We start from the raw sequence: 16,806 nt of genomic DNA, 5'->3' as shown, positions 1-16,806 counted from the left end.
AAATTGACTCAGAAAAAAGTAAAATTCTTATGGTCTGACTCTTGTGAGAATATCTTTGAGAAACTGAAAGACAAGTTAACTACCATGCCAGTTTTGACCCTTCTTAAGGGTACAAAGGGCTTTGTTGTGTACTGTGACGCATCCCAGGTGGGACTTGGGTATGTGTTTATACATCATCTTAAAGTGGTAGCTTATGCATCTAGGCAGTTAAATATGCATAAAAGAATTATGCCACTCACGACTTAGAGTTAGCGGTTGTGGTGTTTGCACTTAAGATCTCTCGCGACATTATCTTTATTAGGTACATGTTGATATATTCACCGATCACAAAGGTTTGCAGTATGTTTTCTCACAGAAAAAGTGAATTTGAGGCAGAGGCGGTGGTTAGAATTGTTGAGGGATTATGACATGAGCCTGCACTATCATCCGAGCAAGGACAATGTGGTGGTTGATGCCCTTAGCAGGTTTTCAATGGGCAGTATTTCTTAGGTTAAGGAAGAAAAAAGGGATATAGTGAAAGATATTCACCGACTTGCAAATTTAAGAGTTTGACTTTTGTATTTCGAAGATGGAGAAGTAATTGTTCATGCGATAGCTAAATCCTCCCTTTGTGTCAAAGTTGAATAAAAACAAGCCGAAAACCCCATATTGTTACAGATTAAGAAAGATGTTGGCCATTAAAACGTTATGGCATTTGAAATTAAAGGTGATAGGATTTTCTGGTACCAAGGTGGGTTATGTGTGCCGAATGTTTATAGGTTACGAGAGAGGATTCTTGATGAATCTCAAACTTCAAGGTATGTTGTTCATCTAGGATCTACCAAAATATATCATGATATTTAGGCAATTTATTGGTGGAACAATATGAAACGAAATGTGGCTAATTTTGTGTCTAAGTGTTTGAATTGTAAACAAGTCAAGGTAGAGCATTTGAGACCAGGTGACACTTCCCAATAGATAGCTTTACCTATATGGAAGTGGGAAATGATCAACATGGACTTCATTATGGGGCTTCCAAAGTCCCGAAATCAATATGACTCCATTTGGGTGATTGTAGACCAAATGACCAATTCCTCTCATTTTCTTCAGTATAAACGAATTAGTCAGGGGATGATTATACTAAGTTGTACATTCGAGAGATAGTCCATTTGTATGGTGCTCCTATGTCTATTATATCTGACCAAGGTACATAATTCTCTTCACTGTTTTGGCAGTCTTTTCCAAGGGGTTTAGGCACCCAAGTGAACCTGAGTACCATCTTTCACACTCAAATGGATGGGCAAGCAGTGCACACCATCCATACCTTAGAAAATATGTTGAGGGCTTGCGTGATTAACTTCAAGGGTAGTTGGGTGGACCATTTGTTGTTGATAGAATTTGTATATAATAATAGCTAACATTCCAGTATTCAAATGGCGTCTTTTGAAGTACTTTATGGAAGGAGATATAGGTCTCTAATTGGGTGGTATGAAGTGGGTGAAACCTAGTTGTTTCAGCCTGACCTTGTTCCTCAGGAAATGGAGAAGGTGAAGATCATTAGGGTGTGGCTCAAGATAGCTCAGAGTTACCAGAAGTCCTATGCGGATGTTAGAAGGAGAGAGTCAAAGTATGCGGATGTTAGAAGGAGAGAGTCAAAGTTCGAGTTTGATGAGTGGGTATTTCTAAAGGTCTCCCCTATGAAGGGATTCATGTAATTCAAAAATAAAAAGAAGGTTAGTCCTCGTTATATAGGGCCATATCCTATTTGGAGAAGGATTATGAGGTTGATTATGAGTTAGATTTGCCTAGGAATATGGCTTCTGTTCATCTAGTATTTTATGTATCCATGATGAAAAAGTGTGTTGGAGATCATTCTCTAGAGTTGCCTATAGAGGAGATCAACATAAAAGACTCTCTGTCTTATAAAGAAGAACCCATTGCCATTTTGGATCACCAAGTTCAGAAGTTGAGAACTAAGGAGATAACTTCGGTTAAGGTGCTATGGAAGATTTAAAAAGCCGAGGATGCTACTTGGGAATTGGAGGATGACATGATTGCAAGGTACCCAGTTCTCTTTGAACCAATGGATGATGATATTAAAGGTACAAATCATAATCTCTCTCTCTCTTTATCGTATTCCTTAATGTTCTTGAGATCATGCTTCTCTATGTCCTGGGTTATCATTCGAGGATGAATGATCCCAATGGGGGGATAATGTAATATCCCATAGCGTTCTTGACCTGATGCTACTCTTAGAAGCATGTATAGAGAACTTACCACCTAAAATCTTTCAAAGTGTTAAAGGACTTAGCCATATTTTTAGTTCCTAAACTTTAATCATTTTTAAATCGATCTTCTCGACCCCTAGATATAGATTTTTAAGTTAAATTATGTTCAGGGGTGTAAAGGGGTTGTCTTGGGGGAGTTTTAAATTTTTCAAACAAGGTTTGGAACGTGTTTGGATTCCAAAAATAGAATGTCACTGCGATATTGATTTTTCGCAATGCTTATTGCATTAGGTCACCTTGGGCAACACGTTGGTCCTTAAACATAGGATTAAGAAGTGAATTTTAACTCCGAAGGGAAATTTAGACTTTTCCCAATAACCCCAAATCGTGATAACTGATTAACTCATCATTAGGGAATTATATGTTAAAAATTACTAAATTTCTCTCATAAACTAAACCCTAACTCTTCCTGAAAGATCAAGAATCCAAACTTTAAGTTCAAGAATTACAAGAAAAGAGTCAAGATTCGGGATTCATTCTTCGAACTAAGTAACCAAAGGTATGTGGGACTACCCTAAACTTTATGGGCGTAAGATTTACTGATTTATCAAGCTTAAAGGTCTCTATTCATGTTTATTAAGAAGGGTTTTGATATTGTTTCAAAAAGCATTTACATGGAATTATTTTAATGAAAGAATGTGTTATCTTGAACTATTTTTAATGAAGTTTGTACATAACTAAGTATATATATGTTTTTTCTTTGTAATGAAAAGTTTAATAGAGAGCATGATTTATAAGACCTCCCTCTAAATATGGATTTTTACTTTATTTATATGATATGTGATATTCACTTGCATGTTTTGAACTTCTTTGTCTATTGATAGTTTCCTAAAGTAGTGTGATGTTGTTGTGAATTGAGAGAGGGAGTCTTCTTTCCATAACTATACTCTGTGCATTACAAAGAAGAATTGCATGAGGTTGAAAATATACATGGCCATTGCATGTTTAATATATAAATATTTTGGGTAGCTAATTTGCATGTTTTGAATAATAGGGGTTGTGTAATGAATATTAATGACTTGCAAGTCTGGGTATAATGATACCCAGTGATTCCGTGCCCATAATAGAATAACTTTTAAATGTTGTGTAAGTATGAAACATGTTTACTTTTGAATTGAATAGTGGGCTTGGAGGGATTTAGATGGTTACCCTAAGAAAGAACGAGTCAAGAGACTCAATGCTGAAAATCGTGGTTTACCAACTTGGAATTTTGGCACCACTCTATGGTCTTGTGTGCCTTGATTTATGTCATCTCAACTTGGGACTTTTGTTAGGATCCATGATTTCTGGTCTTGTACTTTACCATGATATATTATTATGATTAGACATTTTGACACCCTGCTTTGTGGTCTGGCGTGTCTCCCATGCAAATACTCTAATCCTTGCGGCAAAATTTGGTTGGGGGCTTGGCCATCAAGTCCAGGGTAGATCCCATATAGCCGTAGAATGATCAAGAATGTAGAGAGTACCATCTAGCTTAGGGTAAATACAAAATAAGACATGATTTCCAAGAGTTGTTGAAATTTACTTCAGTGTGCCCATGTGTTTTCTCTTATTCTCAATGTTCATCATTTTATAAAATGTTCTCATTATGGTTTATAAGAATATGCTACTTTTTTTGGGTTGTTTCACATACTAGTACAATTGTATTAACCTCCTATATTTCAGGATCTAAGGTACATTGTCGGGATTCCGCTAAGCAGTAGATTGATGTTGTCAAAAGTTACAATTGGTGAGCCTCCCTTATTTAGAAAGGCCTTGTTATGGGACATTGTTATTCGATTTTGGTTCATGGTCAGACTGGTGCTTGTCCAAGTTTTAGACATATGTTGGTCTCATATTGTTAGAGATTTCACAGTCTGGTGTCATGTGTTTTGAATATCTGTGAACTTATATTAGCCTTGTTTAGTTAGAGTAAAAGAATGACCATGTTTTCGTTTTGTCATGTTTTCTGCATTTCCTTTCAGTATATGAATTGTGTATATGATTGCCAGTTGGAGAAGGGCTCCTGGGCCTTCATGGTTTAGGATACCCGTCATGGCTAGGGCCTCGGTTCGGGTCGTGACAAACATGAAGGGGATGTTAGGTACTATTATAATTGTATAGACAAAATATTCTCTTTCTTAAAGTAGGATTTAATTACAGATTGTGTATTTATAACAATGTATATTCTTTCCTAGAATAGAACTCTAACCTACAGCTGCATAGCTATAAGTATTTCAGAATGTATTATTGATTAAAGTGAAGTTGCTATTCAGAAAATCTTGATTTCTCTATCCCGTTTCTCTATCAAAAACTACAACTATAATATAAGGAAGAAAATTTCACTTGCAAATTTAATTCAAGATGCCAAGTTAATAGTATGGGATGAGGTATCGATGGCAAAAAAAAATTATTGAGACTTTTGATTTATTATTGAGAGATCTTATTGGTACAAATATATATTTTGGTGAAAAAGTCATTATTTTTGGAGGCAATTTTAGACAGACTTTACTGATTATCAAAAGTGGAGTAAAAGAAGATTTCATTCATGAATATTTATTAAACTTAAATATCTTGAATCATCTTGAAAAGTTCCACCTGACAGAACATATGCACGCATGAAAAATTCTACATTCTGTAAGTATTTACTTAAAATTGGAGATGAAAAAGAAGAGGTTAATGAACACAATAAAATTGAGATTTCAGAATCACTTCTCATTTCTTTTACAAATGAGAAGGAGTCATTAACTAATTTATTATATTCAAAACTATTTACTTCGATTTAGATGTGGTCATGACTGATACATCTGTGGTAACATTACTTGTTATCTTAACAAATAAAAATGATTTTGTAAATGAAATTATCCAAATGTTAGTAGATCCATTCCCTGCAACTGCTATGACATTCGTTGGTATTGATGAAACTGTAGAGCTGAAAGACTAAAGCTAGTTTGAAGATTTCTTACATACTTTGAATCCTGTAGGTCTGCCTCCTTATAAGTTAGCTCTAAAGAAAAATTGTCCAGTTATACTACTATGCAATTTAAATCCTTCTGAATGTTTATACGCACCTAATCTGTATTGTTGGAACATTGAACTTTTGATGAATGGAAATATGAATGAAACAAGTTGATATGAGTTAATTCAGTGCAACTGGAAACTTCAACTTACTGATCACATGGGGAATAGAACAAGTTGAATTTGATTCAAGAACTTGGTGATAAGGGAAAGCAAGTTGAGTTGAAAAAGGATTCCAACATAAAGAAGGAGTTTCACTTCTGAGCATATCTTGAAGAGTCCTATGTGTAGAAGGAGAAAGATTCTGCAGATTGAAGATGTCTACGCAAGATAGAAAATATCTAAATTGCAGGAATCTTTATTAGATCAATGAAGTTTTTGATGATTGACACATGAATGAAACATGTTACTTGACCTGGTCCAAGCATAGGAAGGTAGGTTTCAAGTGTTACTGATAGATACAGACAAAGATTGCTAAAGTTAGGAACGAATGAGCAAGCCTATTTTGAATATACTCAAGCTACTGATCACGTGAGAAATTGAAGAAGTTGTGGTTGAGTAAAATACTTGAAGATAAGTTGTTTTAAAAAGTTGAAGTTTGACTACAACACCAAGGAGACAAGAGTTGAAATTGAAGAAGGAGTCTCACTTGAAGTATAACTCTATGTAATGAGAGTTTTAATTAAAGGAGGAGTTTAAAATAAATAATGACTCTTTGGAGAGCTGTTCTTAAATATAAGATGCATCATACAGAATAATTCACGCTCTTACAAAGTAGAAAAGCACAATCGATAGATTGACTTCACGAAGTGATATTCAATCACTGAAGAAACACTTTGAAGAACTAGGTCCTAAGTATAGAATCCAGCTAAGAGTTATAGCTTTGAGTTTTAGAGTTGTTCATTGTGTTTGAGCTATTGATGTAATATTAGTTTCAGTATGTTATAAACTGAATTAGGAGATAGTCTTTGAGTTGGGGAAAACTCAGAGACTTTGGGAACACATACCTTGGGAGGTGTATGTGTAGTTAGGAATTACAGTTTATAATTCCTAGTTGTTGAGATATAGGGATCAGAGTTTATGATTCCTATTGGTTGGTTACAAGATTTTTGTAATCAGTCATTGTTGAGGCTCAGAGTTATTTAGTGAAGTTGAGGTTAAATCCTGTAGAGGTGCAGTTCGTGGTTTTTTACACCTTTTGAGCCGAATGTTTTCCACATAAAAATCATTGTGTTCTTTACTTTCTATTTTATTTCTTCCTTGAAACACGTTAGTGGAACACATCAGGCAACCTATTCCATCGATAAGCAACAATTAGTCAAAAATAAGATAATCAGTAGGGCACGAACTCTAACAGGTAGTATCAGAGAGAGGTTGTCTTAAAAAGGGCTAGCACCTAAGACAAAGATCAATATGATGAATTACGCACCACCTACTGGTCACAGTGAAGGTCAATCCACTATTAGACCTTCACTCTTTAATGGTTCTCACTTCATTTGGTTGAAAGCTAGGATGGAAACATTCATTCAATGTGAAGAATACGAGTTATGGGATAAGATCACTGATGGTCCTACTATTCCAATGAAGTTAGAAGATGGGAAACGGGTCAAGAAATTAAGAAGTGGATTTACTCCTGATGACTTATTGGCATTAAAGAAAAATTCTAAGGCCAAAAACATTTTTTTTTGTGCATTTGGACTTGCTGAATACAATAGGGTATCATGATGCACCACTGCTAAGCAAATTTGGGATGCTCTAGTAAATTCTCATGAAGGCACATCTCAAGTAAGAAAATTCATAATTTCTCTTCTTTTCACTGAGTATGAGGCATTTAAGATGAAGGAGAATGAAACCTTGCGTGAGATGATGACAAGGCTTACTGTCTTAACAAATGAGCTAATCTCCTTAGGAAAAGCTATAGCTGAAGAAGAACAAGTCGAGAAGGTACTGAGGGTATTAAGAAAAACAAAGTGGTATGTTAAGGTGACTGCAATCAGGGAAGCAAATAAGAATCTGGCAGGTATGACCCTGGATGAATTAGTGCGGAATTTAAGAACTTATGAAATGGAATTGATGGAACTAAAGTTCTAGAAGACCCAAAGGATACCTTAGCTCTGAAGGCATCTTACAGTATGAAGAAATTGAACTTGATAAAGAACAAGTTGCCTTTATAGCTAAGAACTTTAGCAAATTCTTCAAAAAGAAGAAGGGAACAGGTAACAAGAAATGTTCAAATGATAATATAAATGGATAATATAAATGGATGTTACAAGTGTGGTAAGACTGATCATCATATCACGGATTGTCCTATCTTGGAAATAGAATGGAGAAAGGAAAGGGCTGAAAAGGAATTAAAAGAAAAAACAAAAAAAGGGAAGAATATGCAATGATAGCAGCTTGAGGATTTGAGTCAGTTGATGATGAAGTTGATGAAAAAGCACTCATGGCTCTTGGAGATTCATACTTGGAGGAAGAAAATGATGCTTCTGAGGTAAGTATACCTAAACTTAAAGAAAAGTTGCATTTGTTTTCTAAAACAAAACATATTTCCTTGATGAGTGCACTAATTGATGACTTCCAAGAATCAATTTCTGATAGGGATGATCTATTCAATAGTTTTGCAAGAATCAAATTTGATTTTATTGATTTAGAAGCTTGCAAGAACACTGTTGGACAAGAAAACTGCTCTCTAAAGAAACAAGTTAGGCAACTTTATTCTTCAAATAATGATCTTAAGTCTGAAGTTCTAATTTGACACTCTCTGAAAAAGGAAAAAGCACCAAGAGTAAAGAACAAGAAAAAGTTAAACTTGAATTGATCATGCATAAAGAAGAGTGCAATAATGCAACAGAAATGGTGAATAAACTGATTCAAGAAGTCTCTAAACTAAAACTTGACCTTGAAAGAGCAAACAGGTGGACAAATTCCTAAAGAATTGTTCATAAGTTGATGAAAGATATCAAAGTGAAAAAGATGGTTTGGGTTTTCATAAAAGTTGTGATGCTTATTAGGACTTGTGCTACATCTGTGGAACCCTTGGACATCCAACCACTGAATGTCCAGTTGCTGCCAAAAGAAGATCTAGCAGTCTAAATCTGGCAAATAGACTATCTCAGACTATGAAAAGGATAACTAAACCTGGCCAGAGAAATAGGTCATGTAACCTGTTACCTGTATGGGCTAGAAGAAATCCTATTAATCCATTTACTCATAAGAAAGGACCCAAGCTTGTCTGGGTGCCTAAAGTTAACCCCTAATTTGTTTTACAGGTGAGAAAAAGGAGGCAAGAAAAATTTGTCCATAAATAAAGCTTGCTCAAGGCATAAGAGTAGAAGAAAATATAGTTTCTTTCACTCATCACATTTAAAGGGGGAATGGATCATTTGAAAGATGGCCAGATTTGTAATGCTCATATAAGGGGGAGATTTAAAAAAATGAGAAAAGAGGATGACTGTGAAACTGATGAGCATGCACAGGAACGTGTTGTACCACCTGGTTCAACTGTTGTACAAACTGAGGGAATATTGACGGGGGAACAACAAATAAAGAAATAAATTCATCAATAAAACCAACACAAGTTGCTGGTAATTTTGTTGGTAGTTCATAAAAATTGGTGTTGTAAAAAAAAAATCTTGAGATATCTCATGAGAATCAATGGCTTGAGACTATGATATCCAAAGGATATCAATTTCACTCTTGAGGGCTATAAAAATATTGACAATGCGGGTTACTTAATTGACTGGAGAAGCACCAAAGACACTAAGTAGAGAGCATTTTGAAAGGAATAGGTTAGACTTAGGGATGATTAAAATTGCATGAACTCCCCTCAATGATTGACTAGAATAATCATTTTTCTTTATAATCTTATTAACTAAAAAGTTATTCTATTTTGTCTAGTACATTTAGTTGTGTGTCCTAATTCTAGATTTGACTTTTCTAACCTAGTTTTGTATTAGATTGTGCAGAAAAATAGGTACAATCAAGCAATTGTGACCACAAAGTTCTTCTCATCAAGTATGTTCTATACTGACATAAGCATAGGCTATCTAAGTTGAAACAGTTAGGCAAACCTCTTCAATTCCACACACTTCATCCTCTCATTGTGTAATAAAGCTAATGAATTATTAACCAAAATTTCTTTGATTCTCTCCAAATAGGTGTGCAAAAATGTGTTAATCCTATACCATAAATTTACTCTTCTTTCTCAACCAAAATATCAATTGTGTGCCATGGACTTGCCAAGATTGATCATCAATCACATGCAACATATGTTTCTGAAGAATAAAAAGGGATATGCTTTCCCTTTTAGTTCCTAATTGGTTATTTTTTTAGGACTTCTTAGTCCTAAATCAGGTTTGACTTATAAAAAAAATAGATGTTCTTGAATATATGAATCATGTTACTCTACCTATTTTAATAAGGAGGGCTAACACTAATTTAAAACAAAAATCTAAACTAGAAGCTGCACAAGACAGTCATGAAGTGGAATAAGAGGTCCTTAAGGCTAGGATCATGGCTTTGAAGCTTGACCTTGATTTATAAAGGGATAAAAATGTTGAAATCATTCATTAATTGACACGGTTGATATCACCTATTCCACCTTTCTCATCAGCTCCTCACTATTTGTATCCTTAGCCATGTCCCACTTTTATACCGTATTTTTTTAATGCTCAATTGTTTTCCTTTGTTCAGTACTAACTTAGGTTTGATGTGGAACATGCTCTGCCGGTTAAATGAAATGGTTATCTTTGCTAAATTGACTTATATTTTTGCTCTCTTTAATACATTACTAGGTTGGCTAAAGTATTTGTCTGATTATTTTTGTGATAGCCCCAGTGGCCATGAATAGCATAATAAATCACTTTGGCTAGTATAATATTGCATTGAAATGGTTTTTCGATGATGCCAAAAAGGGAAAGATAAGAGGGTTGTGTATTATTTATAACTCATTGACTAACTTGTTTCATTCTAGTGTTTTATACTTTAGTGCCTATAGGTGAAGATATTTGAATACACAAAGATGAGATTTGTCATCATAAAAAAAGGGGAATTTGTTGGAACCTTGAAGTTTTGATAAATGATAATATGAATGAAACAAGTTAATATGAGTTAATTCAGTGCAACTGGAAACTTCAACTTACTGATCACATGGGGAATAGAACAAGTTGAATTTGATTCAAACACTTGATGATAAGGGAAAGCAAGTTGAGTTGAAAAAGGAGTCCTACATATAGAAGGAGTTTCACTTCTGAGCATATCTTGAAGAGTCCTATGTGTAGAAGGAGAAAGATTCTGTAGATTGAAGATGTCTACGCAAGATAGAAAATATATAAATTGAAGGACTCTTTATTAGATCAATGAAGTTTTTGATGATTGACACATGAATGAAACATGTTACTTGACCTGGTCTAAGCATAGGAAGGCAGGTTTCAAGTTTTACTGATAGATGCAGACAAAGATTGCTGAAAGTTAGGAACGAATGAACAAGCCTATTTCTAATGTACTCAAGCTACTGATCACGTGAGAAATTGAAGAAGTTGTGGTTGAGTAAAATACGTGAAGATAAGTTGATTTAAAAAGTTGAAGTTTGACTACAACACTAAGTAGACAAGAGTTGAAATTGAAGAAGGAGTCTCACATGAAGTATAACTCTATGCAATGAGAGTTTTGATTAAAGGAGGAGTCTAAAATAAAGAATGACACTTTGGAGAGTTGTGCTTAAATTAAAAATGCATCATTCAGAGTAATTTTCACAACCCAAACCGGGGCCTTGGCCGTGACGAGCATTCTCGAACCCGAAGACCCGAAACGCCCTCTGTCTATTGGGTAATCATGCACATAATTTATATGATTAAAGTAATACAGAATAGACACAATAATACGGAAACATAGTCAACAATTTAAAATAGTTAAAGGCCTGAAAATATGCCCAACAATATTTAATAAACATCTGCAACTGTCTGTGAAATCTCTACTGACATACTATCTGAATAACTGGGACAAGGCACGCAGCAGACCAAAAGCCATACTGAAATAAACACCTAAATGAGCAGGCCTTCCGATGCAAAGAAGGCTCACCAACTGAACTCTTAGACAACCCTATTTGTAGACTCTACTGAGGATCTGGACCCCTAGACTGTGCCTCAGTACCTGGGAGGAAGGGGGGTCAGCATAATTGTACTAACATGCAAAATAATCAAAAATAGAGTAATTGAACATAAATATATATGTAATACATGAGAGCAAATGTTCATCAAATATTATGCATAAAACAGTTTCTGAAAAACATATGGGCACCTTCTGAAAATATATAACCTATCTGTAAGTCTCAAACTCTGATCTGTGTATTACTTTTGAGTTAGGTGGTATCCCTTACAAGTATGCTATTCCACGGGCGATATGGAATCCGCCATTGACTCGGCGGGGAAGCATCCAACCCGAGTATGCCGCATACGCCACACGATACTTAAGTCCGTGTATAATAATATACCCGGGTCGGCAAACTACGCTTTTAGGAAATGAGTTTCTTGAAATCAACCCCTCTTCAGGGAACCACCTAACATCTCTGTATGCCCATTTTTAACCTTTTCTGTACGTGCAACATTCTGAATGTATAAAATCATGATAGTCTGAAATGTCTATTAGTCTGAGTCTGATATGGAATTGGTCTGAAATGGTATCGTCATACCAAGACTTGCAAGTCATGATTTCTAAGCTATAATACATTAAGCCAAATCTTTCATTTAAAGTATAATTTAGACCACAAAAAATATGCAACTGATATAGAAGATTTCGTGTTTCGAAACTCAAATCAAAATTATGCAAAAACTTCATCAACATATGGTGGTCTAGTGCCTTTAGCAAATCCATGCACTCTTTCATTACATGCATTATGAAAATCAAACATTCATGCTAGATTCCCTCTTTATTGATTTAAAACCACCTTTAAATCATATCAAGAGTTCAATCATTTCATATAGTACTTTTTAAGGATGCATTGCAAAACAATTCATATGCTATGAGAAATCTGAAAAATTCATAATAAGAGGGAATTCACCAAAAATCATGCTGTCAACAAGAATTCATTCTTAAATACATAGTTTCATACATTCATATTCTCAAATCACTTTGGGAAAGGTCAAAAGACCAAAACAATTATGTTAAAATATTTAATACATCAAGATATACATAGATTCAAAAACCCCAGTCTAAAACATGATTTTTCTATGACCATTAGAATTTAGGAAAACCCCACGTACCTCTATTTCGGAAAATAATGGGTGCTTCTTGAATCCTGTGGATTAGAGATTCCGAATCTCTAATCAATTTTCAAACCCCACGGTTAAATCTTGATTTATCTTGGTTTTTTAGTTTGAAACCCTTGGGAGTTTTCTTGAGAATTTTTAGATGAATATGGATGTATTTTGGAGAATTGGGGACTGAATTCCATGTTTATGGCTGTATAAGGGTGGGAAAAGGACCATTTTGCCCCAAAAATAGAGTGTTTTAAGTCATTTGAAATCGTAAGATAAGCGCCGCATATGATATCGCATATATTTACATAGGCGCCGCATTTGATATCTCCTATATTTACATGGGCACCTTATATGATATCGCCTATATTTACCTAGGTGCTGTATATGCTATCGCATATGCTTTCCAGTGACCTTGTGTGATTGGTTAGGCAACGCATACTACTTTGAAAGGCCATAAATTCTTGCTCGGGTGTCGGATTTTAGAAAGATTGGTATCGTTGGAAAGTTAACTCGAAGACCTATCATTTGACACATAGTAGGCTCTCTAATTCGACATATATAGAGAGTTATGGTCGATAGAAGCTGACATAAATTATAAAGTCCACTAAAACTTAATCGATCGAAATAGTTTCAACTCGTCCTTGAGTTGAAGGACCTCTATGGTCAAAATTCATGCTCAAATGGATTCACATACTACATAAACATGCCAAATTGGCATAGGATTTAAGGCTCTGGGATTACCAACACATCAGAGTCATGGTTTTTATTCTAGCCCGAAATGTGGGGTGTTACATTATCTCCCCCTTGGGATTATTCATCCCCGAATGATGGATAGATTGTCAAAGTTTTAAGGGTATGGGATAACGCGGGTAGGATATGTTCCCTAAGAAAGAATACACTAATCGGAAATATCACTATAAGATTGGAACTACTGATGTTTTAAATGCTTATGCCAGACATGCATATCCAAGGCATGGAATACAAAACTAAAGCTACTCATGGGCTAAATTCTCATACTGAATCATGAATATCTGATGCATGGATCTATGACCGAGTTTTTCTCATGAATGCAGGACTCAATACACTGATAAGCTGAACTTTTCTATTGAACATGCATTTCTAATGCATGCATATCTGACTGAACTAACGTATGAACGTATGGCTAAATACACAATAATAACTAATGTGAAGCTTCTAATAAGAATCTATGCAGGCAACTGAATGGGGTATCTCCCCCTTGGTACCCTATGTCCTTCTACGAATGCTCAATTCACTAAGATACTCGGAAAACTGAGGCAATGCACAGGGCACCTATGAATTAAATCATAATTGAACATCTGGAATCTGTATTTAATGCATGAAATGGGCTATACTCGTAACTACTGGTATACTCTATCTTGGAATAGTAGCATGTCTGAGATTTCGAGTAGAATGAATAAGTGCAAAGACGAGAAAACAAGTCATGCGAATCTAACTGCTAAACTGACTTATTGGCCATATAGACTAAATTATACTACACCTTCATACTTAACTGGAGTATCTCTTCATCACAATTCTCTAAAGAAATTCTAGCAAGTAACAGGGAGCCATGAATCTTGGGTATGAATTACACAAGACATCCAACTGAGGAATCACCACATTGACTCTACTCTGCAATCTAGAACATAGACACATAACTCCTGAATTAGGATAGAATTACCAGGCTTTTGGCATTACAACTTCTTACTTTGAAGCTTAGCACACTTCTCGAATATCACTTAACTATACTATTATCCTTAAATATCATATTCATTCAACTCAGCTTAAAATTCTCATATGAGCATTGACAAATGTTTCTACTAATATCGGAAATAACTTAATCCCTTCGCCTTGATCAAGCCTAACTCTAAGTCACAAAAATACAACATGCCAGACCACGCTATTATTCTAAACCATATGATGCAATCTTCTATATCTCCTTTAAAGATCACATCCTAAGTATAACATGCCTTACCACTTCAATGACTACTCTGAACTCTTACTATGGAGTCGCTAGCGCATATAGCATTCCTTTACAACAATCTTAACATGTCATTCAAGCTTATCTTTATAACCACATATGAACTTCAAAGCAAACATTCATAAAGGCATACTTCACATATTATCTAAACCACTATCAATATCACTCCCACGAGCTACCCAAAGAGCATACACACACAAAATTCCACTAACCATCACATAAATAAAAGCTTGGCCCAATCTTACTTCATACTTATGGCCTTATCTAACAAGCGTACTATGATCTTCCATCAACAAGGAATAATTACTCACTACCACTATCATCGCATAAGGAGGAGTCACAAAAAGGTTAGAACATAAGATCTGGAGGCATGGAATGATACTATATAAAGCTTGACACTCATTTAAGGACTGAGGATTAGCAAATCAACAACAGGGACTCACCAAAGCGCTCTGAAGTTAGGGTATTCATGGTTATAAGCTTAATCTCGCCAATCATTTGGCATAAAACATAAGTTATGGAAACGGAGCACATTACAAAGCGTGAGTACATGACTCTCTATCATATGTATGAACGTGAACTGATCATGGAACTAAATCGTAAAGCATGAGTAGGTATTAGGATCATTGAGAAATACTGAGATAGGAATGGGTTGAGATTCACCCTTACTTTTTGATGTTCTTTATCATCATGATATCACTACAAGAATCTGAGAGTCTTACTTGGTTATTCGTTTAGTCATCTTCCCCTTAGCTTTAAGCCATTATCTTATGTTTTTAGGAGATACCTTACTAGACTTTAAACTTAACTGTACTCACTGCACTCTGGGTTCTGAAATATGACAATACACAAAATTAATAAAACTTAACCCGAAAGACCACATATGAGAGTGGAACGCCCATTGCTAATACTACCTCTTGAGGCACACTCTATCATTCTGTAACCCCAATAGTCATCATTTATTACTCAAACACTTACTAACTTTGAATCTTCATGAGTATCCCCAAAGTTGAAGTACACACCCTCTAGTGCCTCTACTCTTATTTCTATTAGTACGACTTTCAAGGACTCAAGATTAGATCATAACACCTAACATGGGTATCACCAAGTCTTCAATGAGCCACTCTATTTCTATTGTAGTCTACCAACATAGAAACTTCAAACTTATTTTTATCTACCATGAGAATCAAGTTCATATCAAAAGGCTCAACGCTATCAATCAAAGGTCCTTAACTAGGCTATTTAGAACACCATATACCATCTAGCTAGTCTTTTTCCACCTAGAAACTCAACGGACCCAGTAGCCACACACAACATGTAATAGCCTTAAAAAAAATACTACAGCTTCATACCACCTTGGGCATACTTTTACATCACATATACAACGTCATACTTCATTACGAATCAAATAAACTTAGGCACTTGTATATACTGTTCAAGCCTATAGATCACTTCCATATAACTAGTATCATTAATCAAGGAATCATCACATTTCCCTCCATGGCCATCAATTGTTTCAAACTTAATGTCTAGTGCTAAACATGATTTACAAACAACCTTACACACAATCCTCACTTAGAAACTATAAAATAAACATCAAGAAAAACTAGTACACTAGAAATTCATAACCTCAATAATCAATCATGACCTTACGGTTTTCCTTGTCATAATCCATTAGCACGTACTATTTCAACACATCAAGCTTACAAATCTAATCCCACAAAATATGTATCATCAATCTCTTGCCACTATTCACCACCACACCATTTAAATTCAAGCCTATAGTCTAGCATCAATCATTTACAACCAATGGAGAGTGCAATATAATATAAATATACTAATCCTTCAAATTGGGATATTCTAACCAAATACTTTGAAAATATACTACATACTTTCTCACAAGTAGTATTAGTTTACAACTACCAATGAGAAGAAGGTTAAGGAGTAAGGTCACATAATAGACATGATCAACCTTAAGCTTATATTATAACCATAAAATCTTATCTACTTATACGGCTTTCTCATATCACACTTACTTACCCCAATGGGCATTTAGACTACCTTCAGATACCCCATATGACAATGACTCTATACTTACAACCTACTGGCTAATCTAGCCATTTTCATTCATAGCCTATAAGGGGTTTCTGTAACCACCTTAAGTATCCACTCTGGGCTCTTTCTCTATTTTGAAAGGAAGAAAACAAATAACATTCTGAGTCAACACTTCCTCTATAGACTACCATATAATTCATAAATGGTACCACCACATTAGTCTACCACC

The sequence above is a fragment of the Capsicum annuum genome, chromosome 10, assembly GCF_002878395.1.
Source record: "Capsicum annuum cultivar UCD-10X-F1 chromosome 10, UCD10Xv1.1, whole genome shotgun sequence".
Lineage (NCBI taxonomy): Eukaryota > Viridiplantae > Streptophyta > Magnoliopsida > Solanales > Solanaceae > Capsicum > Capsicum annuum.
The sequence above is the reverse complement of the archived record's forward strand: the minus strand, read 5'-3'. Positions refer to the sequence as shown.